The sequence below is a fragment of the Triticum urartu genome, chromosome 4 (genome assembly GCF_003073215.2).
Source record: "Triticum urartu cultivar G1812 chromosome 4, Tu2.1, whole genome shotgun sequence".
NCBI classification, from domain to species: Eukaryota; Viridiplantae; Streptophyta; class Magnoliopsida; order Poales; family Poaceae; genus Triticum; species Triticum urartu.
This window is the reverse complement of record NC_053025.1, coordinates 285,340,568-285,364,777: the sequence shown is the minus strand read 5'-3', so window position 1 is coordinate 285,364,777 and position 24,210 is coordinate 285,340,568.

Sequence of the window (24,210 nt, the reverse complement as noted above, 5' to 3'; positions counted from 1 at the left end):
CAAGATATCCATTCCGGCTACCTGAACCGGCTGTATACCAGTCGTGACTATGAAGCTGGTCTGGTTAACATGATGAAAGATAAATATGAGGTAACTTCCATATGCTCTTTCTTGCTTGTATATTTCAATTCTTGTTGACGCTCCTAGCCCCCGAGGGCCGGTTTGTAATCTTCTTTCAAACCGGGACTTACTAATAGAAATCTTAATGCTTTGAAATTCGCTGATGTAGTCCCCAAGGGCCGGTTCAACTTAGCGTAGTTAAACCGGGAGTTTAAGTAATTGAGATCGCCGCATCAGGATATATACAAGCAAATAGCCATTAGCCCCCAAGTGCCAAGTTGAATACTTGTATTGATCTTGGGACTTTGTAAGCAATTGAAAGATGAAGATCGAATATGCATTAGCCCCCAAGTGCCAAGTGCATAACTTGTTATGTGGTTGATACTTCAATCCTTGTACCGTTTTGCTGAATCATATAACTGTCTGCATGCAGGCTGAGCTGAAGACAAAAGAAAGCCAAGTCGCCGATCTCCAAGAAAATCTGAAATCCCAACAAGCTGAAACCTCCAAAGAAAAAGAGGAATTAACCAGCGCTTTAAGCGCCATGGAACAACTTAAGGAGAGCTTCAAGAAGAAGCGGGCGGATTGGGCCACTGAAAAATCCGCTTTAATCAAACGAGCAGAAGATGCCAAGGCTGCACTAAAACCGGTGACGGATGAACTGACCAGCATAAAGTGTCACGTGCATGCCATGACCACTGCTATCTTTGGTAAGCCGGTTTGACTTCTGAATTGATTCTGTCGTCTTATAGAGCTACCGGTTTGTTAACCCTTGGTGATATTTCAGGGACACGCATTGGTCACTTGGGGTTAGATGTGCGGAAGAAACTGAAAGCCGCCTACACGTTGATCGAACAACTGTACACTAGTGCACAACGAATCATCTGTACTGCATCCCACAACAAGCCGGCACCCACTTTGATTCAGGACACTCTGATGAAACTGTCGGTGCTTCCTGCCCGGGTTGAAGAGCTGAAGAAATCTGCTGCTCGAACCGGTGCGATCAATGCTTTAATCCGGGCAAAAGCTTGGGCGCCGGATTTTGACCCTATTGAAGCGGCTCAGGGCTATCCCAGCTTGAAAGAAGACGGGTCAGAGTTTAGTGAAGCGGATCTGCGAGCAATAAACCGGGAGGTGCGTCTGCTAGCTTGTCAATTGGCTAAAGAAGCAGACTTGTCTCATTATCAAGCCCAATATGACAATCAAAACAAGCGAATAGCTGCACCAATTCATGAAGCGGAAAATCTTATCCCTCCAATCCGTAAGCATACTTACGCTCCTGATATTGACCCATCATTGCTGATCCATGATGAAGCTGTCTTTCAAGCATTAATGGGAATTGACTGGACAACTGTTGATTTCCAGCCGCTGGGTAGAGAAACTGAAGCTGAAGCGGCGCGGGATGATCCACAACCATCAGGCCAGGCTGGTGACCAAGGTTGAACCGGAAGCCGGTTTAAAACTACTTCTCCCTTGCGAAAAACAATGATCTTATTGTGGGCACCGTGTTGCCCTGTAATAGGCTAGCTGATACTTTTGATATGCCTTCGTGCATAATTACTGCAACTTGCTCTTCCTTTGGGTGATGATTTTTCCAAAGTACTTTCTGCAATAAAAAATCTTAAAGTGCCACCGCGGTTGTACCGTCAGGCGGAATATGATGTCTCCATACATCAAATCAAAACATCCGAAATTTTTAAGTATATGACCAAATTTTTGAGATACATAATACCTGCCATCGTTGGGCGTGAAGTTGGCTTGGCCTTGAAGTGGAGTTTTAAAAACCCACATTGTTGGAGGAGATAGCATCTCCTGTATATATATGATGCCAGTTTACCATGTAAACCATGCCGGGTTATAATAAACACCGTGTTACTCTGTAATAGGATGTTAACAAAAATCAAACCGAGCAAATAGTCACCGGATTAAAATGGACCGTGTACCGTCAATAGGCAGTGTGAACCGGTTTAAAATTTTGTCGGTTTAAAAAATGCAATAAAAAGAAAGAAATATCTTTCAAAGAAAAAGTGTAAAGCAAAGGCAATGACAAAACCGTTTGCAAAAAGAGGCTTATTTGAGCTGATCAGATGGTGTTACCACGGTCGAACACGACCAAGCTCCCGATAGGTGTAGCTATGGTTCAAGTCAGCTAGGTCCCCAAATGAAACCGTGGCATTTATGCCGGTCATGTGGCATGGCAATGGTTCGGGTTCGACCAAGCCCCCAAGTGATTCTGTGGCCTTAGGCCGATCAAGAGGCATGACTGGTTCAGACGTGACCAAGTCCCCAAGTGATCTGGTGGCTCTCTCCTATCAAGAGGTATTGCATTGGTTCGGACACGACCAAGCCCCCAAGTGATATAACATGATGCTTTTGAAAAGCTAACTCAAGGGGTAAATCGGAGGCCGCTTTAGAACAACTCCGTGTAACCACACATGATGTAAAAGAACAGATACCCCGCTTTAGCTGAGGTTCCGGTTTATCATATTTAATCATAATATATACATCGTCGTAATATGTACATAAGTAGAGCCAATGGCTCAGGTATAGTAAGGCCGAAGATGAGCTATGTTCCACGGCCTGTTGGTCTCCTCCTCTGATGTACGTGAGTCTTTATGCTCTCGAATATCGATCAGATAGTATGACCCGTTGTGCAGATTCTTGCTGACCACAAAAGGTCCCTCCCAAGGTGGGGATAGCTTATGCATATCAGTCTGGTCTTGGATGAGTCGAAGCACCAAATCTCCCTCTTGAAAGGTTCTGGTTTTAACTCGGCGACTGCGATAACGACGAAGATCCTGTTGGTAAATTGCTGAGCGAGCAACTGCTATGTCACGCTCTTCATCCAACCGGTCCAAAGCATCTTGCCGTGCTGTCTCGTTGTCCGCTTCAACATAAGCCGTCACATGAGGTGAATCATGACGAATATCACTGGGGAGAACCGCCTCCGCTCCATAGACCATGAAGAATGGTGTGTATCCCATTGATCTGTTGGGTGTGGTATTGATGCTCCATAACACAGATGGTAATTCTTCTACCCAACAACCCGGTGTTCTCTGCAAAGGAACCATAAGCCGGGGCTTGATGCCTCTCAAAATCTCTTGATTCGCCCTTTCTGCTTGACCATTGGGCTGTGGGTGTGCCACTGATGAAACATCAAGCCGGATTTTCTCCCGTTCGCAGAACTCCTTCATGGCACCCTTGGACAAATTGGTACCATTATCTGTGATGATACTGTGTGGAAAACCAAACCGGAAAATCACTTTTTTGATAAACAGAACCGCCGTGGCCGCATCACACTTGCTAACCGGTTCTGCCTCCACCCACTTTGTGAACTTGTCAACCGCCACCAGGAGGTGGGTCTTCTTATCTTTGGACCTTTTGAAAGGCCCAACCATATCCAGCCGCCAAGTCGCAAACGGCCAAGTAATTGGAATCATTCTCAATTCTTGAGCCGGCACATGAGCACGTCTTGAAAACTTTTGGCAACCATCACATCTTCTGACCAGATCTTTCGCATCAGCATGAGCAGTTAACCAATAGAAGCCATGGCGAAACGCTTTAGCTACCAAAGATTTTGAACCGGCATGGTGACCACAATCTCCTTCGTGGATCTCACGCAAAATTTCACAACCTTCTTCAGGAGACACACAGTGTTGAAACGCCCCTGATATACTGCAATGATGCAACTCGCCATTGACAATAGTCATGGACATGGACCGCCGGACTATCAGTCGGGCCAGAATCTCATCCTCTGGTAACTCGTCCCGGTTCATGTACGCCAGGTAAGGAAGCGTCCAATCCGGAATGACATGAAGAGCTGCCACCAATTGAGCCTCCGGATCAGGAATAGCCAAATCCGCTTCACCAGGGAGCTTGACCGACGGGTTGTGCAGCACATCCAGAAAAACGTTGGGCGGGACCGGTTTGCGCTGAGAGCCCAGCCGGCTTAAAGCATCCGCCGCTTCATTCCTTCATCGGTCCACGTGGTCCACCTGATAGCCTTTAAAGTGACCTGCAACAATATCCACCTCACGACGATATGCTGCCATGAGTGGGTCCTTAGAGTCCCAAGTGCCAGACACTTGTTGAGCCACAAGGTCCGAGTCACCGAAGCACTTAACTCGACTTAGATTCATTTCCTTAGCCATCCGGAGACCATGGAGCAAGGTTTCATACTCAGCTGCATTGTTAGTACAAGGGAACATTAAGCGGAGAACATAACAAAACTTATCACCTCGTGGGGAAGTTAATACGACTCCAGCCCCTGAGCCTTCCAATTGCCTGGATCCGTCAAAATGGATGGTCCAATATGTGTGATCCGGATTTTCTTCAGGTGCTTGCAGTTCCGTCCAATCATTGATGAAATCAACAAGCGCTTCAGACTTAACCGCCGTCCGAGGCACATACTTCAATCCGTGCGACCCAAGATCTATAGCCCACTTGGCAATCCGGCCAGTCGCTTCCCGGTTATGGATGATATCCCCCAAAGGAGCAGAACTGACCACCGTAATTAGGTGCCCTTGGAAATATCGCTTAAGCTTCCGACTTGCCATAAAAACTCCGTACACCAGCTTCTGCCAATGCGGATACCTTTGCTTGGACTCAATGAATACCTCGCTGATATAATAGACCGGACGTTGAACCGGATGCTCCTTACCTGCCTCCTTTCGCTCCACCACAATAGCCACGCTGACCGCATGAGCATTAGCAGCAACATATATCAGTAACGGCTCCTTGTCAATGGGAGCGGCGAGCACAGGCGGATTGGCAAATTGCCGCTTTAAGTCCTCAAATGCTTCATCAGCAGCAAAATTCCAGATGAACTGATCCGTCTTCTTCAACATCTGATACAAAGGGATTGCCTTCTCACCAAGGCGGCTGATAAACCGGCTTAACGCGGCAATCCGGCCTGCCAGGCGTTGAACATCATTGATACACTTCGTTTTAGCCAGGGAGGTGATGGCTGTGATCTTCTCCGGATTAGCCTCGATTCCCCTGTTGGACACCAGAAAACCCAATGACTTGCCCGCCGGTATACCAAAGACACACTTGTCCGGATTAAGCATCATCTTGTATGTCCTAAGGTTATCAAAGGTTTCCTTCAAATCGTCAACCAAAGTCTCCTTCTCCCTGGACTTAACCACGATATCATCCATGTAAGCATGCACATTACGGCCAATCTGCTTGTGAAGACAATTTTGTACACACCGTTGATAAGTTTCCTGGGCACTTTTGAACCCAAAGGGCATAGACACATAGCAGAAGGCTCCAAAGGGAGTTATGAATGCCGTCTTCTCCTGTTCCTTAACTGCCATTTTGATCTGATGATAGCCAGAATATGCAGCCAAAAAACTTAAACGCTCACAACTCGCCGTAGCATCAATGATTTGATCAATACGGGGGAGGGCAAAAGGATCTGCTGGACAAGCCTTATTAAGATCTGTGTAATCCACACACATGCGCCAGGTGCCATTTTTCTTAAGGACTAGCACCGGATTGGCAAGCCACTCAGGGTGAAAAACTTCAACAATAAAACCAGCTGCTAAGAGCCTGGCTACGTCTTCTCCAATCGCCTTGCGTCTTTCTTCGTTAAACCGGCGGAGGAACTGTTTCACTGGTTTGTATTTAGGATCCACATTAAGGGTGTGCTCAGCGAGTTGCCTCGATACACCTGGCATGTCAGAGGGCTTCCATGAAAAAATGTCCCGATTCTCACGGATGAACTCGATGAGCGCGCTTTCCTATTTCGGATCCAAGTTGGCACTGATGCTGAACTGCTTGGACAAATCTCCAGGCATGAAGTCAACAAGCTTAGTTTCTGCTGCCGATTTGAACTTCAGGGCCGGATCATGCTCCGTAGTTGGCTTTTTTAATGGAGTAATGTCCGCCGGATCAACACTGTCTGTATAATACTTCAGCTCCTCGGTGGCACAAACCGACTCTGCGTAAGCCGCATCTCCTTCCTCGCACTCCAAAGCGATTTTACAGGTTCTGTGAACCGTTATTGTCCCCTTGTAACCTGGCATCTTGAGCTACAAATACACATAACGCGGTTGTGCCATAAACTTGGCGTAGGCTGGTCGCCCAAACAGGGCGTGATATGGACTTTGGATTTTCACCACTTCAAACATCAATGTCTCCGACCTGGAATCATGATCATCTCCAAAGTCCACTTCTAGAGCTATCTTAACAACAGGATATGCTGACTTGCCAGGTACTACACCGTGGAACACCGTATTAGACGGTTTGAGATTTTTATCTGTTAGTCCCATATGACAGAAGGTCACATAGTATAAGATATTAATGCTGCTCCCTCCATCCATGAGCACCTTGGTGAACTTGTAACCTCCCACCTGAGGTGCCACCACCAGAGCCAACTGACCCAGATTATCAACCCGAGGAGGGTGATCCTCTCCGCTCCATATGATTGGCTGTTCAGACCAGCGTAGATAACGGGGCACGGCCGATTCAACAGAGTTGACTGCCCGCCTCTGAACCTTCCGGTCTCGCTTGTCCAAGCTAGTGGTGAAGACATGGTACTGCCCACTATTCAACTGCTTTGGGTTGCTCTGGTAACCTGACTGTTGCTGCTGCTGGTTATAACCATCCTGGTTGTTTTGATTATTTTGATTATTATGTCCGCCCGGATTACCATTAAATCCTGAACCGGAATTTCCTCCACCGTAACCCGGCCCGGATCCTGAGCCACCGCCGGAGCCGTGATCATACCGGAAAGCATTAGAATTCTTGAACTCTTGCATAATAAAGCAATCCTTCCAAAGGTGGTTTGCTGGCACCTCCTTCGTCCCATGTCTTGGACAGGGCTGGCTCAGTAGACAATTTAGGCGATCCGGGTTAGGGTTGGGTGCCCCACTGCGATTTTTCGGTTTACCCTTGCATCGCTGGCCATTGTCCCGCGCGTTGGTATTAGCCACAAAGTCCATGTTACCATCCTCTTTACACTTGCCTCCACCACCATTGCCTGCCCAGTGATGCTGCTGACCTTTGGAGTTGCTGTTCCTCTTTCCCTTCCCTGCCTTGTCATCATCAGATTCGGGATCCTTGGTACTATCAGAATCAGCATACTTTACCAAAGCAGCCATGAGGGTCCCCATGTCAGTGCAATGGCGCTTCATCCGTCCCAACTTCAGCTTTAGGGGCCCAAACCGGCAGTTGCCTTCTAGAGTTAAGACTGCGGTGTCAGCGTTGATGCGGTCTGATGAATGCAACACTTGTGAGACCCGGCGCACCCAATGAGTCATCGATTCTCCTTCCTCCTGGACACAGGCAGCTAAGTCTACTATTGACATGGGCTGCTTACATGTATCCTTGAAATTATTGATAAACCAGGCTCGTAATTGGGCCCATGAACTAATAGAATTGGACGGTAAGCTTTTTAACCAAGTGCGGGCCGTTCCTTCAAGCATCATGGTGAAGTATTTCGCACATGCCGCATCATCCACATCCAGCATCTCCATGGCCATCTCATAGCTCTCCACCCATGTCTCTGGGGGTTGATCCGCCGTGTAATTTGGTACCTTGCGCGGGCCTTTGAAATCCTTGGGTAGGCGCACATTGCGTAAAGTGGGGACAAGGCAAGGCACCCCCAAAGATCTAGAAGTAACACCGGGTTCGACCGAAACAGTTGGATGAACCGGCGTAAGCTACCGAGCCTGATATTGTGCGGCTCACTCAGCCTCCCTGCGTGCTCGGGCCTGGTCCACCACTTCCTGAGCGTTATCAGCACCACCCGCCGGGTTGTTGCCGCGGGGTGCTCCACGTCGTTCATTACTTGACACTGCCGGTTCCTCCATACGCCTGCTATAGCTCCGGCTTGGGTGAGGGGTCGAGTGGATCTGGTCGCGGATGTACGAGTATGCTTCCTGTTGGTCCAAAGCTGTCCTAAGAAGCTCCTTGACCCATCACGTCTCTATCGCCTGCGGTGAGTCACCTTCAATTGGAATGGCCTCCAGCCGTGCAGCAGTTGCGATGAGATTGTCCATTGGGTTGGAGTAGTGACCCGGAGGTGCTGAAACAGCCTGAGGTATAACGGTGTTTTGACGAGGCGGATCAATCCGATGAGGCTGAACCGGCGCACCGGTCCCAGGAGCTTCCGCCCGGTTTCCCTCCAGCGGATTACTGGTCCCTGCTCCCGGGGAGTTGAAAAGGTCTCTGGCCTCGAAAACTAGAGGCAAACGGGATCGGTACTTCCTCCTCATGACTTCAGGCGACGCGTTCTGGTCCAACATGAGCCTGTAAGCTTGTGCGTCTAGAGCGGCCCGCTCTGCGGCCATCCTAGTATCCTCAGCTGCCAGGTCCGCCTTGGCCTGGGTGATCTGTTCCCTTACGTTTGCAATCTTCGCATTGTGGACGTCCTGATCCGCCGGATTAGCTTCTGCCATAAGCACAGCCAATGCATCAAATAGCTCTGATAGAACTTGGGCCGGCGGGCGCACAGGGCCTCCTGCCCCGGCAGCCGTCACCGCTACTGAACCGGAGGCTGTTGCCGCAGCGGTCGAAGAATGAAGCGCTGCTTGTGTGCCGGCCATGAATATTCCAACTCGGTTGGGCAGATCAGAGGGGTCTGGAATACTGTCGCCGTCGGAATAGCCCCCAATCCGGCCATCTTGTAGCTGATACAGAGATTCGGTTTCTCCGGTTGATGACTCATCGCCGGAGTAAATGACGGTCTCGCCGCCAGATCCTGATCCATCCTCATGACCTCCTCCATGGATGACTCCCACGAAGGCACGCTTCATGGCCGGTTTAACCCAGGCAGATCGCGCACGCTGAGCCATTTCGACGAGGTCGGTGCAGATATCCGGCTTAGGGCCCGGTTCTCCGATCTTGCCGATGAAAACGTGTATGCCACCGAAGGGGACCCGGTACCCGTACTCAGCTGAGCCGGCCTCGGGACCACAGCCTGCATCGTCGATGTAGAGCTTGCCGCGACGACTCTTAGTCATCTGGCCTATGGCGTAGCCCTCAAGTCCTTCAAAGCGGCCCTCCAAGAACTTGAAACCATCGTGCGGTAGCCCCACGGTGGGCGCCAACTGTCGTGGTTTTGTCACGGCGGATGTCCTAGAGAAAGGACTTAGTCGTGGAGCCATCGCAACGGGTTAGCTTGAAGGGGTTAAAGCGGACACAGGGATGCAAGAGAGTTTATACTAGTTCGGCCCCTTCGATGAAGGTAAAAGCCTACGTCTAGTTGTGATGGAATTGATGGGGTTTCGATGACCAGGGAGCAAACAAGCTTCGCCTATGTCTCGAATTGTTGTCTCTCCTCCTTGAACCGCCGCCGGGTCGTCCCCTTATATACACGGGTGACGCCCGTCGGTTCACAGAGTCCCAATACCGGCTCATAGATGTGTCCGGTTTGGTCTCTACTTATTCCTAACATATAATACAAGTTAAATACTAACGCTGGTTTACGGCTACAGGCCTTGAACCGGCTATGGGCCTGGAGCCCTCATCTGCCTTCTTGGGCTTTAACATACTTAACTACTGACGAAGTTAACCCGGCCCAGATAGGCCGGTTTACACCCAGTAGTGATATCCCCAACAAAAAGCGATGACCTATTGGACGTGGAAATGACCCGATCTTAGTCCTTAATTGAAGACATTAAAAATCTTCATGTTAAGTACGAGGAACTTGAAAGTCGTCATGAAACGCTCTCAACAACTCATGAAAAGCTTTCCTATGATTATCTTCAAAGGAAGCAAGAACTTGAAAACTTGAGAGCGGCTCATGAAGATCTTGAAAAAGAGAATGAGTCACTCCGCGCTCAACAGATCAGTTCCGCTCAGGAAGGATTTGAACCACCATGTCTAAAATGCCTTGAGTGTGATAACGCTACTTCTATTGCTGGGTGTTCTACTGCTACTACCATTGCAATATCTTCAACTGCTGATGTGGTAACTAACCCCTCTACTGAGGATACCACTACTATTGGTGATGAGAGTGCTAGGTTGAAGACATTGCTTGAGACAGGAATGTACAAAAGTCTCAAAGGTCATCAGACACTATGTGATGTCCTCAAGAAACAGATTCTGAACTAAAACCCTAGGAAAGAGGGTGTTGGGTTCGAGAGGAAAATGAATGTTGATGGTTCTTACTGGAAGCCTGAACTGTACCCCAAAACCACATGGGTTGCTGCAAAGGGACCTTCGGTGGATCCATCTACCTTATCTGGCTGCACTCTTGCTAACCCAATTATCATTGATGAATCCATTGATGCAAACTATAAACTGTTTAAGAATCAGAAAGGTGAAGTGTTTGCGAGGTATATTGGTACTAACTACAGGAATGGATCACCTTTGAAGAAGATCTGGGTGCCCAAGAGTTGTCTTGAAAATCTTCAGGTGAATGTCATCATGACACTACCAGGGAAGAAGACAAACCCCATACCAAAGGCTTCATATGGTCCAAAGGCTTCATACAGACAAAGGACTCACCAGAGTCACCCTAACACTAATGTTTTGCAGGGAAACCATACTCAGGCCTATGAATACGAGCGTGTTTCATCAAACCACCATGTTCATAAGACCAAGAACTATTCTACCTATTCTTATGAGTATTATTCACCTCCTGCAAGACTATTTGCTAGGGCTCCAAAGCCAAAGTTCTCAGATGCTGCACTTAGACTCATTGCTTCGAACCCACCCTTGAAAATGTGGGTGGTTAAGAAAACTTAACTCTGTTTTGCAAGGAAGGGTCTCCAGCTGAAAATCAAAGGCGTCAGATGCTATAGCTGGGGACCTAATACATCTTGTGGGGCGTAAGATAAAAATCCCAAATGGTCTTACTATGTATTTTGTTCTTGAATCACTTGCCAATCATCCTATAAGTCCTAACCTGGATCTGAGCTTTCATAATCCACTTGCTCGTCAAATGTTTATGCTTCACAATACCCTTAACTGTATTGTAGGGTATGACACCAAAGGCTTCAGAATGGATTATTGACAGTGGATGCACTAACCACATGACTGGTGATCGAAGTCTTCTCATGGTCTCAACCTTACGTCCATCTGACAAGAGTCACATCACATTTGTTGACACTGGTAAAAGCAAGGTATTGGGTCTAGGTAGAGTTCCAATGTCAAAGGATCAGCACATGGATAACCTGATGCTTGTTGAATCCCTTGGTTTCAACTTAATGTCTGTCTCAATGCTTTGTGACTTGAACATGATTGTGATATTTGGAAAATATCGTTGCCTTGTTCTAATGGAATCTGACAAGTCTCTAGTCTTTGAAGGCTACTGAAAAGATGATTTGTACATGGTAGATTTCTTAGCACGACCATAGTTGGCCGTATGTCTTCTAGCAAAAGCTTCAGAGTGCTGGCTCTTGCATCGGAGGCTAGGGCATGCTGGCATGAGGAACTTGTACACTCTCGCGAAGAAGAAGCATGCCGTAGGCATCAAGGGCATCAAGTTCAAAAAGGATCATCTGTGTGGTGCCTACGAAGCTGGGAAGATGACTACGGTCAAGCATCCCTCGAAGACAATCATGACGACATCACGTCCTTTCGAGCTGCTTTACATGGACCTATTCGGCCCTACTCATTACTCCACTCTTACTACCATTTCTTGTCTCTATGGTTTCATTATTGTTGATGATTACTCTAGATATACCTGGGTGCATATAATTCTCTACAAGGCTGAAGTGCAGGATGTCTTCATACGATTTGCCAATCGTGCCATGACGAACTATGGCATCAAGATCAAGCAAATCAGAAGTGATAACGGCACAGAGTTTAAGAACACCGGCCTCGACACCTATCTTAATACATTGGGCATCACTCATGAGTTCTCTGCTCCATACACAGCTCAGCAGAATGGCATTGTGGAGAGCAAGAACAGGACACTCATTGAGATGGCTCGGACGATGCTTGATGAGTACAAGACTCCAAGGAAGTTCTGGACTGAAGCTATTGATAATGCATGCCATGTCATCAACCATGTTTATCTTCACAAGATGCTAAAGAAGACATCATATGAGCTACTGACTGGTAAGAAGCCAAACGTAAGCTACTTCAGAGTATTTGGTGCTATGTCCTGGATCAAAGATCCGCATCACACTTCAAAATTTGCACCGAAAGCACATGAAGTTTTTATGCTTGGTTCCGGAAGGATTCACACTCCTACAGAGTCTTCAACCTCTTTCACTATAAAGTGGTTGAAAATCTGGATGTGCGGTTCGATGAAACTAACGGCTCGCAAAGAGAGCACGTGCCAAATGTGCTAGATGAAGTCTCACCAAGTGAATCCATCAAGCTTATGGTTACTGGACAAATCATACCTTCAGAGGCACAGGCTAAAGAGCAACTTATCATTTATGCACCAAATCAACCTGAAGACCCTGCTCAGCCTGAAGCCAATGCTGAAGATGAAGACAATGATCAGCAAGGGCAAAATCTTCGTCCAATTCATCCCCGTGTTGCAAATGAAGTACAAATTGAGAAGATAATTGATAGCATGAATCCACCTGGTCCACCACTCGTTCAAGAGAAGCTCAGCTAGCAAATTACTGTGGGCACTTTGCATTTGTCTCTATATCTGATCCCAAGAAAGTTGTTGAAGCCTTCATGGAACCTGAATGGATTCAAGTTATGCAAGAAGAGATTCAACAGTTGGAGCTGAACAATGTGTGGGAATTGGTCAAGCATCCTGACCCATGGAAGCATAATAGCATTGGCACCAAATGGATCTATAGCAACAAACATTATCTTCGGCTGCATTGAAAAAAGATACAGTGATAAGTTTGGACACATGATGCAATAGCAATATCAGATGTCCATGATGGGTGAGCTGAAGCTCTTCCTTAGTCTTCAAATCCGCCAGCAAAGCAACGACATCTTCATATCTCAAGAGAAATACCTCAAAGATTGCCTGAAGAAGTTTGGAATGCAAGACCGCAAGGGATACACGACGCCAATGCCAACCAAAAGTCATCTTGGCCCCGACGACAATGGTAAAGAGTTCGATCAAAAGGTATACCACTCCATGATTGGTTCTTTACACTATTTATGTGCATCTAGGCCAGATATCATGATTAGCGTTTGCATGTGTGCCCGATTCCAAGTGGCACCAAAGGAGTCGCATCACTTAGCTGTGAAGCGAATTCTTTGATATTTGGCTTACAACCCAACACTAGGATTATGGTACCCAAAGGGCCCAGAGTTTGATCTAGTTGGATTCTCAGATGCTGATTATGCTGGTGACAAGGTTGATCACAAGTCTACATCAGGCACATGTCACTTTCTTGGACGATCTCTTGTCTGTTGGTCTTCAAAGAAGCAGAACTATGTGCCTCTCTCCACTACTGAATCTGAATACATTGCTGCTGGATCTTGCTGCACTCAGCTTCGATGGATGAAGCAAACTCAAGGACTATGGCATCCATCTGAAGCAAGTACCACTCTACTGCGATAATGAACGCGCCATCAAGATCGCCAACAACCCAGTTCAGCACTCGAAGACAAAGCACATTGAATTTCATCATCACTTTCTCAGAGATCATATCATGAAGGAAGATATTGACATCATTCACATCAGCACTGAAGAGCAATTGGCAGATATCTTCACAAAGCCCTTGGATGAGAAAAGGTTTTGCAAGTTGCGGTGTGAGCTAAATATCTTAGAATCCTCGAATGTCATGTGATTGGACACACATGCGAACGCTTATGCATGTGATGACTTAGATGTGCAACACAGCAGTAAAATATATCTTCAATCAGTGAAAACAATAACACGGAATTTGACTTCAGAGCGCCGTGATAATTGTGCGTCGTGTCTGGGTCTAATAGTTCTTATATGGTGGGTAACGCCACCACCAAAGTCTTGCTTGAAGTGTTTTTAATTGGTGTCACATTTGCATAGTCTTCGTATTTGGTTTGTCTTCAACACTGATTTGATGTCATATTTATCTTCACAATGTTGATTTGGTCTCATACTGATATATATACATATATTGGTGTTCTGTCCTTTACATCATTCACTTATAGCTATGACTTCATGTTTGAATCTTTTGATCTAAGTGAATGTGATCGGACCCTAACCCCCTCTATGCTTCTACCTCAGATTCTATCTATCCAAATCATATGCATTCTATTGAAACTGTCGATTGTCTTCTCTGGGTCCTTGTCAGCAGAAGACACAGAGACAAAAATTGAATCTGTTTTAATGCTATATCCTTATTGCCTGAAACCCGAAGAAGTCGGAATGACCACCAGACAATCTAGGCGTGCATGGGAAAATGGAACAACTTCCAATGTGTTGCATGCATGCCACGTGTCCTTCAAATGTGAACCGCCAGGGGCACCTGTGTAATAACGACATGCCGTCCCTGTCCTTATAAATACACACCTCATCACAGTCATTATCTCTTCTTCCACCTTCTCTCCTTGCACCAAAACCCTAGCGCCTCCGCTAGCTCGCGATGACGCCGCTTAGCTGCCATGACATCTTCGACGCCGTCCTCACGCCCGCCGCGGACCTCGTCCTCTCCACCACCGTCGTAGGTGTCTTCCGCCACCAAGTTAGGGCACGGGAGATTGAACTGCTCGGCCTCCATCTCAACTTCGTTTAGAAGTTCTTCCTGTGGTAATTAAGTCCGACTTTTACCGCCATTTTGATTCATCAGATCCATCCACTTCAACCAGAAGTGGTTTTGCATCTCATAACATGCCAAGTATATTCACTTATGCTTCAGTACTAGTTAGATTCCTCAATTGTACTTATTCTTGGATTAGTACAAATCTGGAACCAACTCTCATCAAATAAGTGAATGTCTTCGCACTATGAGGTCAATGTCTTCAAACTGATTTATCTTCAAAATCTTCTAAGAATGCATATGGCCTCTTCCCCTTCCCTCGCACCTCTAATGCTGTCACAGGTACATGTCCATGGGAGAATCCCTTGGTTCTCATAGTCTGCATTCGTTTGCAGAATTCTTACAACGACACATCAATTCTCCTGAAGCCAGTTCCTGTTTGACCAGCAGACGGAAGCCATTCACAGTCTTGAAGCCTTTCAGCTTGAATACTATGGCCACTAAGAAATCAACCAGAAAGGGCAGCGGGCAGCACCGTGGGGATATAGCCAAGGACCTGCCACCAGATCTCTTTGAAATGTACAAGTCGGATCCTGAAGAAACCTATGGCGAGCGCAAGACCTGAATCCAATGGATCCTAAGATACTAGGCCGAAGAATGGTTCAAGTACAAATTTGTGACTGCTGAATATGCTGAAAAGAATGCTATCAAGCATCAACGGGGAGATATTTTGTACCGAAATCTGCAACCCAAGTCCAAGCCTGAAGCTATTGCTCAAGGCTTCTATCCTTGCATGGTCCGAGGACCACAGCCTGAAAATGCCGACCATCTAGTTTGCTATGGTGTCGCGATGACAATCTCTTCAAGCGCAACTTTCAGTTTGCCAAAGAGGCTGCCAAGAAGAACAAGAAGCAGTTTGGCCTCGACTTCAACCCTTGTCCATCTGCTCCAAGGGCTGATGGCCCACGTGATGCCAATCCCAATGAAATTGGCTCCTTCTACAACCTCAAAGGCCTCATCACTCATATTGTTGTACAGGGGGCTACGATGGATCACTCAGCTGACGACGCAGATTCTGAAGATGCACCAGCTCCACCAAAGTAGAAGCAGAAGAAATCAAAGGCTTCAAAGCCCTCTGCTGCACCGAAAGTTTCGCGTGCGAAGCCATTGGACACTGCACCTCTTGAACCCAGTGTGCAATATGAAGATCTTTCTCGTGTCTCCAAGAAGAAGGAGAAGCCCAAGAAGAAGCCCATGAAGATTTCTGGGCATGAATTGACACCAGCTGTAGTTCTGAGGAACGAAGATGAAACCATTGATATATCAAGCGACGAAGGCTTTGGTGATGATGCTCTTGAGCTTCTAATCAAGAGGAAGCAAGAGGAGGAGATCCCCAACGATCTGCCCCTCTTTGATGTGGATATTCTGAACCACTTCATCAACGAATGGTTTGACGACCCGAGCCTCAGCATTGATGATCTTTAGCTGCCAGTTGACATCAGCGTCACCTTCCACAGAGCCATTGCAAATGAGTTGGCCTTGGCTCAGAAGATCGTCGAGCTGAAGAACAAAATTGATTTTGAGAAGGCACGGTTTAAGAAGCACATGGCAAAGCTCAACGTAGCTGATGTCCAAAGCTTTAAGAAGATGTTGCATGAGCTCAAGGAGTAGTTTCACAAGAAGCGCTAGGAAGCTAAAGGCTCAAGAGAGCGGATGAAATACATCGCAGAGAAATGTGTTCAAGCCCACAATGAGGCAGAGAAGCGCAAAGCTCTGGGGTGTCCTGGTATTGACCCTAGAATGCTTGCCAAACAGAAGAAGAAGAAGTCTGTTGTGGCACGCACTGAAGAACCAAGGCAGGAAGCACCTAGCATTGTCTTCCCTGCCGGCATGACATGCTCGAAGCCTAAGGCCCCCTCAGTAGCTTCAGAGCTAAAGAAAACCAGGGCAGCTGAAACTGATGCCAGGAACCGCAAGCACAAGTATGCCTCTGATGGTGCTCCATAAAAAAAGAAGCCGAAGAGAAAGTCTTCGCGGAAAGAGCATGCTGCTGCCATGGAGCCACTTGTTGTTGAGCCCATCTCAGTTGCGCATCCTGCCTCCTCCTACCAAGATCGTCAACTTGTAGTCCACGAGCCTACTACCACAGAGGCTCCTGAAGACGAAGAAGTACCAGATGTTGACCCCATCACAGCTGAAGACATTGATCATGAAGACAATGTAGAAGATGATGAAGTCCTTCTTCAGATCGAACACCAACTGGTATCATCGCTTGTTCTCACGAACAACAAACTCATCAGCATTGGTCGTACCATGACGCTAATTGCTCAGGATGCTTCGTGGGCTGATCGCCCTCAACAGGAGACCCCAAGCAATGAAGACACACTCAATACACCACCACCTCAAGTCACCACTCCGGTGCTTGACGATGACTACATGGTCCATACCACTCCATCACCACAGGCGTCACCCCACATTCCGCAGGCTTCACAAAAGCCCTAGGCCTCCGGTCACCATGTCGAGCATTCCAGAAGGAGAAGTGTAACAAAGCTCAGTCGCACTTGGAAGTGTTTCCTGAAGCCAGTCCTACTGTGAATGTCTCTGAGTCTGAAGCCAAAGCTACTGAAGACATTCTGGCTGCATCAGCTGAAGACAATCAAGAACCAAGACAAGAAGAAGAAAGACATGCCACACCCCCTTTCACTCAAGAAGTCGTTCTCGAGGAGAATGTGTCAGTGCCCGACCCTCCTATTACTAAAGAGGAGGTTGAAAACATTGAGGCGTCCACAACCAACACTACTGAAGCCAATGATGTTGTCATGGATGAAAATATTGTGGCACCTGAAGCTAATGTTGCACCTGAAGCTAGTGTGCAACCTGAAGCCACAATCAATGCTGAAGCTGTAGTTCCACCCCCAAGGCCTCACACTGTTGAGCAGGCATTTGATCACGGCCAACTTGTCACTGTCAAACGGCATGTTCTGGTTCCTCCCACTGCTCCGTGACCATAATATGAATACCATCTGGAGTAGAGGCCTCAGGTCCAGAAGCCAAAGCCTAGACTGCCAAGGTTTCCCGGTGCTGCAACATCGCCAGACTCGTTTCGTGTTAACAGCTTCAGAGCACATAACACATTCTTCAACACTGCCAAGAACCCTTACTCCAATCCAAAGATCTCATCTGATCGCTTCTGGAGCTTTTAGCAACACAATTATTACTCATGTATCTTATACAATCAAGGGAGGATCTTTCCTCACTTGCGTCTGGATTGTGAAGCCATTGCTGGACTGCCTTGCTGGGAAGAAGCTCTAGACTGTTTTAGAGATGTTGGCCTCCTGCAGTTTGTCACTGAAAAAGAGCATTGGAACGATGAGCTTCTACTGCAGTTCTATGCTACTCTTCACATTCGTGCCTACAACAGGGATCCGAAGACTTGGGTCCTTGAGTGGATGAAGGCGATGTGCATCATGAAGCCAAAGCTCAAGATATCATTGAGCTTACTTCCTTGCCCACTCTAGGTGAATACTATGAACCTGGTTGTCAGCTACACAGGAATGCATTGGAGACCATCTTTCAGAAGCCTGAGCCAAACATGAGTTAGATGCTCAGCATGATGAAGCCACTGCCACAAGATGCTGAATATCCTAAGGATTTCTTTGTCGAAGACCTTGAGTATCTGCCCCAAACCATTTATCACATTGTAAGGAAAACTCTATGGCCTGTCAAAGGACATTCTCCTGCAGCCAAATTTGAAGGAACGATGAAGACATTGGTGTTCTGTATTCTGAATGGCATCAGTTTCAATGCTCAAGACTTCTTCATCAGGCAACTTGCTACATCTGGAATTGATCTATTTGGCATGAAGTTTTATGCTCCATGGGTGATGCGCTTAATCAAGCTTCACTCTTCTTTCAACTATCAGCCCTCTACGCGCAACCATCTTATCTTCTTGCCTGAGGTTGATATGCCTGTCGAATCCATCTACCCTGAGCCTGCCAAGGAGCCAATTTATCTTCATAATGTTGATCGCCAAAGATTCTCGCAACTAATTGAGGGAGTTCTTGCTGCAACTTGTATCTATCCTCTGGCTGGCAATACACGTGCACCTCGTGCAACTACTGAAGCCACTGAAAGCACCATTGCTCAAAGGCCTCAGAAGCGATGTCGTGTGCTCAATGACGGAGAGCTTCTTGTGGCCTTGCATCAGAAACAAGATAGGCACCATGACTGGCTAAAGCGTCAGATACAGAGCATCTTGGTGGACATCAATCACATCAGAAACCTGGCCACCAAGAACTCATTTGTTGCCCATGAATCCTGTAGGAGGTCCCGGAAGAGTCTCACACTTCTCTACTCGGAAGACGATCTTCACGAAGATGGCTTCACTGAGGGTTTCAAATTTGACTCCACTCCTCCTCGCAATGCAACCTGGCATTGAACTCCACCCATTGAAGATTCTGAGTATTCATCTTCGGCTGCAACTATGGTTGCGAGAGTCGTCGAAGAAGACGATGACACTTCACCAGCCATGGCTTCACTGCGTCTCGACACTGCACCAGGCCTCTCTGCACCACCGAACTCCAACGTCAACCCTGCACCTTCATCTACTCCTGATGGGAACGAGTAGATGCTTTATGTCTTCAAACCTTTATGGTCCTTACTGACAAAAGGGGGAGAAGCATATGAGTTGATAGTCTTCAAGAGGATCCATATGGGTGGTTGCTATTTTTTTGCTAAGTGGTTACAACTCTCGTTTTTTGTACATTTGGTTCTTTGGGCTATAACACTTAAACTTGATGGTCGTCTGCCACTTTGTGATGCGATGATAAATTCCATATGAAGTCATTCCGCGGACGTCCATTTTTCATTATGCATGTCATTATCTTCATTATATCTTTATATGCATAATGAATTGTCTTCATCAGTTGAAGAGGATCTCCACAATTAAAAGCTGCCATGTGCATTTGCATTCAAGAGCAAACTACTTATATGCACATCTTCAGGGGGAGCCTTTTGCAACTTATGAAGACAATACCTTTACCCTTACAATTTCACATACTTTTATCCCCGTTGAAAACTTCAACCAGTTTGTCATCAATCACCAAAAAGGGGGAGATTGTAAGTGCATCTAGTGCCACCCCTAGTTGGTTTTGGAGTATTGATGACGAACTTGGTTGAGGGACTAATGTGTTTGTGAGAATTGCAGGATAACACAGGTAGTAGCCCCTCATTGATTCGGTTTACCTACCAGAGATGACCCCTAAAAATGTGTGAAGACATTGAAGACAATTGTGGTCTGTGAAGAGATTCACATTGAAGACTATGACATGAGAAGACATCGCATGAAGACTATGGATTGCGAAGACATAGTTGTTTTGTAGTCTCCTTTTCTTCTTTGTTGAGACATAGGAACCACTGTACTATTAAGTGGGGTCCAAGTGAACATAGTCAGAGTGACTGAAGTGATGCTCAACCAAATCCTATGTCTTCGAGTGAAGACAATGAGAGAAAATCTTATCCAGAGCAGGATAAGTTAGCTTTACTTGTAGCCCAAGTCAAGCTACCGCGTGTCTTTGAAATCTGACCATTGGACACGTGTCAGTTCCTTAGTGACCCAGGGTCATTTCGGACAAATCAGGACGGGTTGCCTCCTGGATATAAATAGCCCACCCCCTACACCATAAATTGGTGGCTGCTTAGAGTTAGTGCATGACTTTTGTCGTTTGAGAGCAACCCACATCCGAAGCCTTTGAGGGAGAAATCCTTGCGAGGACAAAGCCCTAAACACCCAGAACCAAAGAGTGTTAGGCATCACTGAAGTCTTTCTATCTGCGTGATCTGAAGACTTGTTACACTTGAGGACTGTGAATCCTCCAGCCGGTTAGGCATCACGTTCTGAGCATCCAAGAGTCATTGTAGATCGCCGGTGAACGAAGTTTCTGAAGGTTTGGAAGTCTACCTTGAAGACTTACCAGAGTGATTGGGCGAGGACTGTGTGTCCTTAGCTCAAGGGGAATAAGGTGAAGACGCGGTCTTCTGAGTTGAATCTCAGCCTCCCTAACTAGACGTACAATTGTCACAGCGACTGGAACTGGTCCAACAAATCCCTGTCGTCACCAAGCAATTGGTTCTATCCTTTACCTCTGTTTACTTACAGTTTGTCTTCGTGAATTCATTGCATGCTTGCATGATCTGATTGACTTCATTGCGTAAAGACTGTTGTTGTTTGTCTTCATACTATCTTCCATCCTGATCCATACTACCTAGCTGCTGATAGTCTTCGTGCTTTCACTTCATTGCTTACTTGACTATGGTTTGTCGAGTGTAGGCTACCTTCCGCTGCATATCAATAGGTTCAGTTCCACTGTTTGTCTTCAAAGCCCCCGTGTTTTGAAGACTTTCATAAAAATCTCCTATTCACCCCCCTCTAGTCGATAACTAGCACTTTCAAATGTTGAGTCCATGGATTATAGACACTCTCACCCTTCCACCATTGCTAGCCTCTCTAGTACCTCACAACTTTCATCGGTACCATAAACCCACCATATACCTTCCCCAAAACAACCACCATACCTACCTGTTATGGCATTTCCATAGCCATTCTGAGATATATTGCCATGCAACTTTCCATCGTTTCGTTTTACAATGACACGTTCCATCATTGTCATATTGCTTTGCATGATCATGTAGTTGACATCGTATTTTTGGCAAAGCCACCATTCATAATTCTTTCATACATATTTCTCTTGAGTCAGTGCACATCCCAGTACACCGCTAGAGGCATTCATATAGAGTTATATTTTGTTCTAACTATCGAGTTGTAATTCTTAAGTTGTAAGTAAATAAAAGTGTGATGACCTTCATTATTAGAGCATTGTCCCATGTTACTATCCTTTTTCCACAATTGTGCTTCAAAGTAGCACCATGATCTTCATGATAGAGAGTCTCCTATGTTGTCACTTTGATATACTAGTGGGAATTTTTCATTATAGAACTTGGCTTGTATATTCCAACGAACGGCTTCCTCAAATTGCCCTAGGTCTTCATGAGAAAGCAAGTTGGATGCACACCCACTTAGTTTTCTTTTGAGCTTTCATAAACTTATAGCTCTAGTGCATCCGTTGCATGGCAATCCCTACTCACTCACATTGATACCTATTGATGGACATCTCCATAGCCCATTCATACACCTAGTTGATGTGAGACTATCTCCTTCTTTTTTTCTTCTCCACAACCACCATATTATATTCCACCTATAGTGCTATGTCCATAGCCCATGCTCATGTATTGCGTGAAAGTTGAAAAGGTTTGAGAACAACCAAAGTATGAAACAATTTCTTGCCTTGTAATGGGGGTTGTGAATGATTTGAATATTTTGTGTGATGAAGATGGAGCATAGCCAAACTATGAAGATGGATCATAGCCAAACTATATGATTTTGTAGGGATAAGCTTTCTTTGGCCATGTTATTTTGAGAAGACATAATTGCCTTGTTAGTATGCTTGAAGTATTATTGTTTTTATGTCAATATTAAACTTTTGTTTTGAACCTTATGGATCTGAACATTCATTCCACAATAAAGGAAATTTACATGGATAAATATGTTGGGTAGCATTCCACATCAAAAATTCCGTTTTTAACATTTACCTACTCGAGGACGAGCAGGAATTAAGCTTGGGCATGCTTTATATGTCTCCAATGTATCTATAATTTTTGATTGTTCCATGCTATTATGTTATCTGTTGTGGATGTTTTATATGCATTAATATGCTATTATGTTTTATATATGTCTCCAACCTAGAGCCCAGTGGCAGTTTTTGTTTTTTTCTTGTTTTTGAGTTTTGCATAAAAGGAATACCAAACGGAGTCCAAACGTAATAAAACCTTCGCGATGCTTTTTTCTTGGACCAGAGGACACCTAGGAGATTGGAGTGCAAGTCAGAAGAGCCACGAGGCGGTCATAAGGGTGGAGGGCGCGCCCCTGCCTTCTGGGCCCCCCGTGACTCTCCTGACCTAGATCTTCCTCCTATATATTCACATATATTCCCAAACCACCAAAGGCCTCCACGAAAACACATTTCCACCACCGCAAACTTCTATTCCTGTGAGATCCCATCTTGGGGCCTTTTCCAGCATCCTGTCGGAGGGGCGCCTGGGTCTATTTTCCATCATATTAGTTTCCGATCTACTATTTTGCAATCTTTTACTTTCCGATCTAGAAACCAAAAAAACCCCAAAAAATACTTTATCTTTTGTTTAGTTTTATCTCCCTCTCTCATATCTCACTTTTGCAAGTGACCGTGAAGGGATTGACAACCCCTTTATCGTGTTCAGTGCAAGTTGTTTGAATGTTTGTGTAGGTATTGGTGATTTGTGCGTTGTCTCCTGCTGGATTGATACCTTGGTTCTCTAACTGAGGGAAATAAATATCTCTACTTTGCTGCACCACCCTTTCCTCTTCAAGGGAAAAACCAACGCAAGCTCAAGAGGTAGCAGAGGGCCGGCCGACCGTTGAAGGCGCCATTAATGGAGTGTGGTGAAAATTTTAATGCAAGGTGTGTGTTTCAGTGGGTGGATAAGAGAAGTAGCTAGCTTAATTAGCGAGTGAGAGTGTGTGAACTAGCTTAGATCTAGCTAATTAGCTACCTACTTAAGAAATCAAGAGAAAAAATTTGGTCTTTTTCTCAATAAGAAGAGAAGAGAGAGAGAGGAGGAAGAGGAAAGAGAGGGGGTAGGAAGAAGAAGAAAATATCTATATGTGCTGCGACGTAATTACTGGTGTTGACATACTATGGAACGCCATTAGAAAATTTTATATCCCTGGCGTTCAAGAAATGGCCACGCCGGTGTTATGTTGGCTAAAAATTAGATGGTCCTGCAAAAACTACGATCGGCGTCACTTACAAGGCTACGCCAGAGATATTCTGATTAGTACCGGCGTCGTGAACTTTTGCTACGCTAGCTCTAACTTGGGACATGGTAGAATGTTGAGACCCACTTACAGGTGGCGTTCCCTATTATTCGTACGCCAACAACAAATGCAAACCTATTTTGTACTAAATAGACTAACGCCACTACTATTTTCAAAAAATAGTGTTGGAGTTCTTTCAAAATGGCGCGCCACCAACGAATGTTGTGGCTAGAACTTTTTCCACTAGTGCACGACCCCGTGGAAAAAGATCGGGAAAGTTTGGCACAAGTTTTGATGATCGCTCCTTCCAAACTTGAGCATCTCACAAGAAGGATTATGGTTTTCAAAAGGAGACGCGGAACTTAGAAGTCCAAATCATCGGTGACTACATCGTTCTGCCTCGAAAAATTTTTTATGGTAAACAATCGTGGATATACCCTTGGTTTGATTTTCTGGCCTATTTCAGGTCTCTGCTATATTTAAGTCATTTTTCGCACTTACCTTGCATTTAGTGCATATAAAGTCAAAACCCTACTACAACTACATGTGGGTGTTAGTTAGACTAGTCACAATGGCTAGTAACTTAGACTAGTAACATGCATATGTTACTAGTCTATGTTACTACCTCTATAGCGGGGAGTAACATATGTGTGGTGTCATGCAACACTTCATTTATTAGGT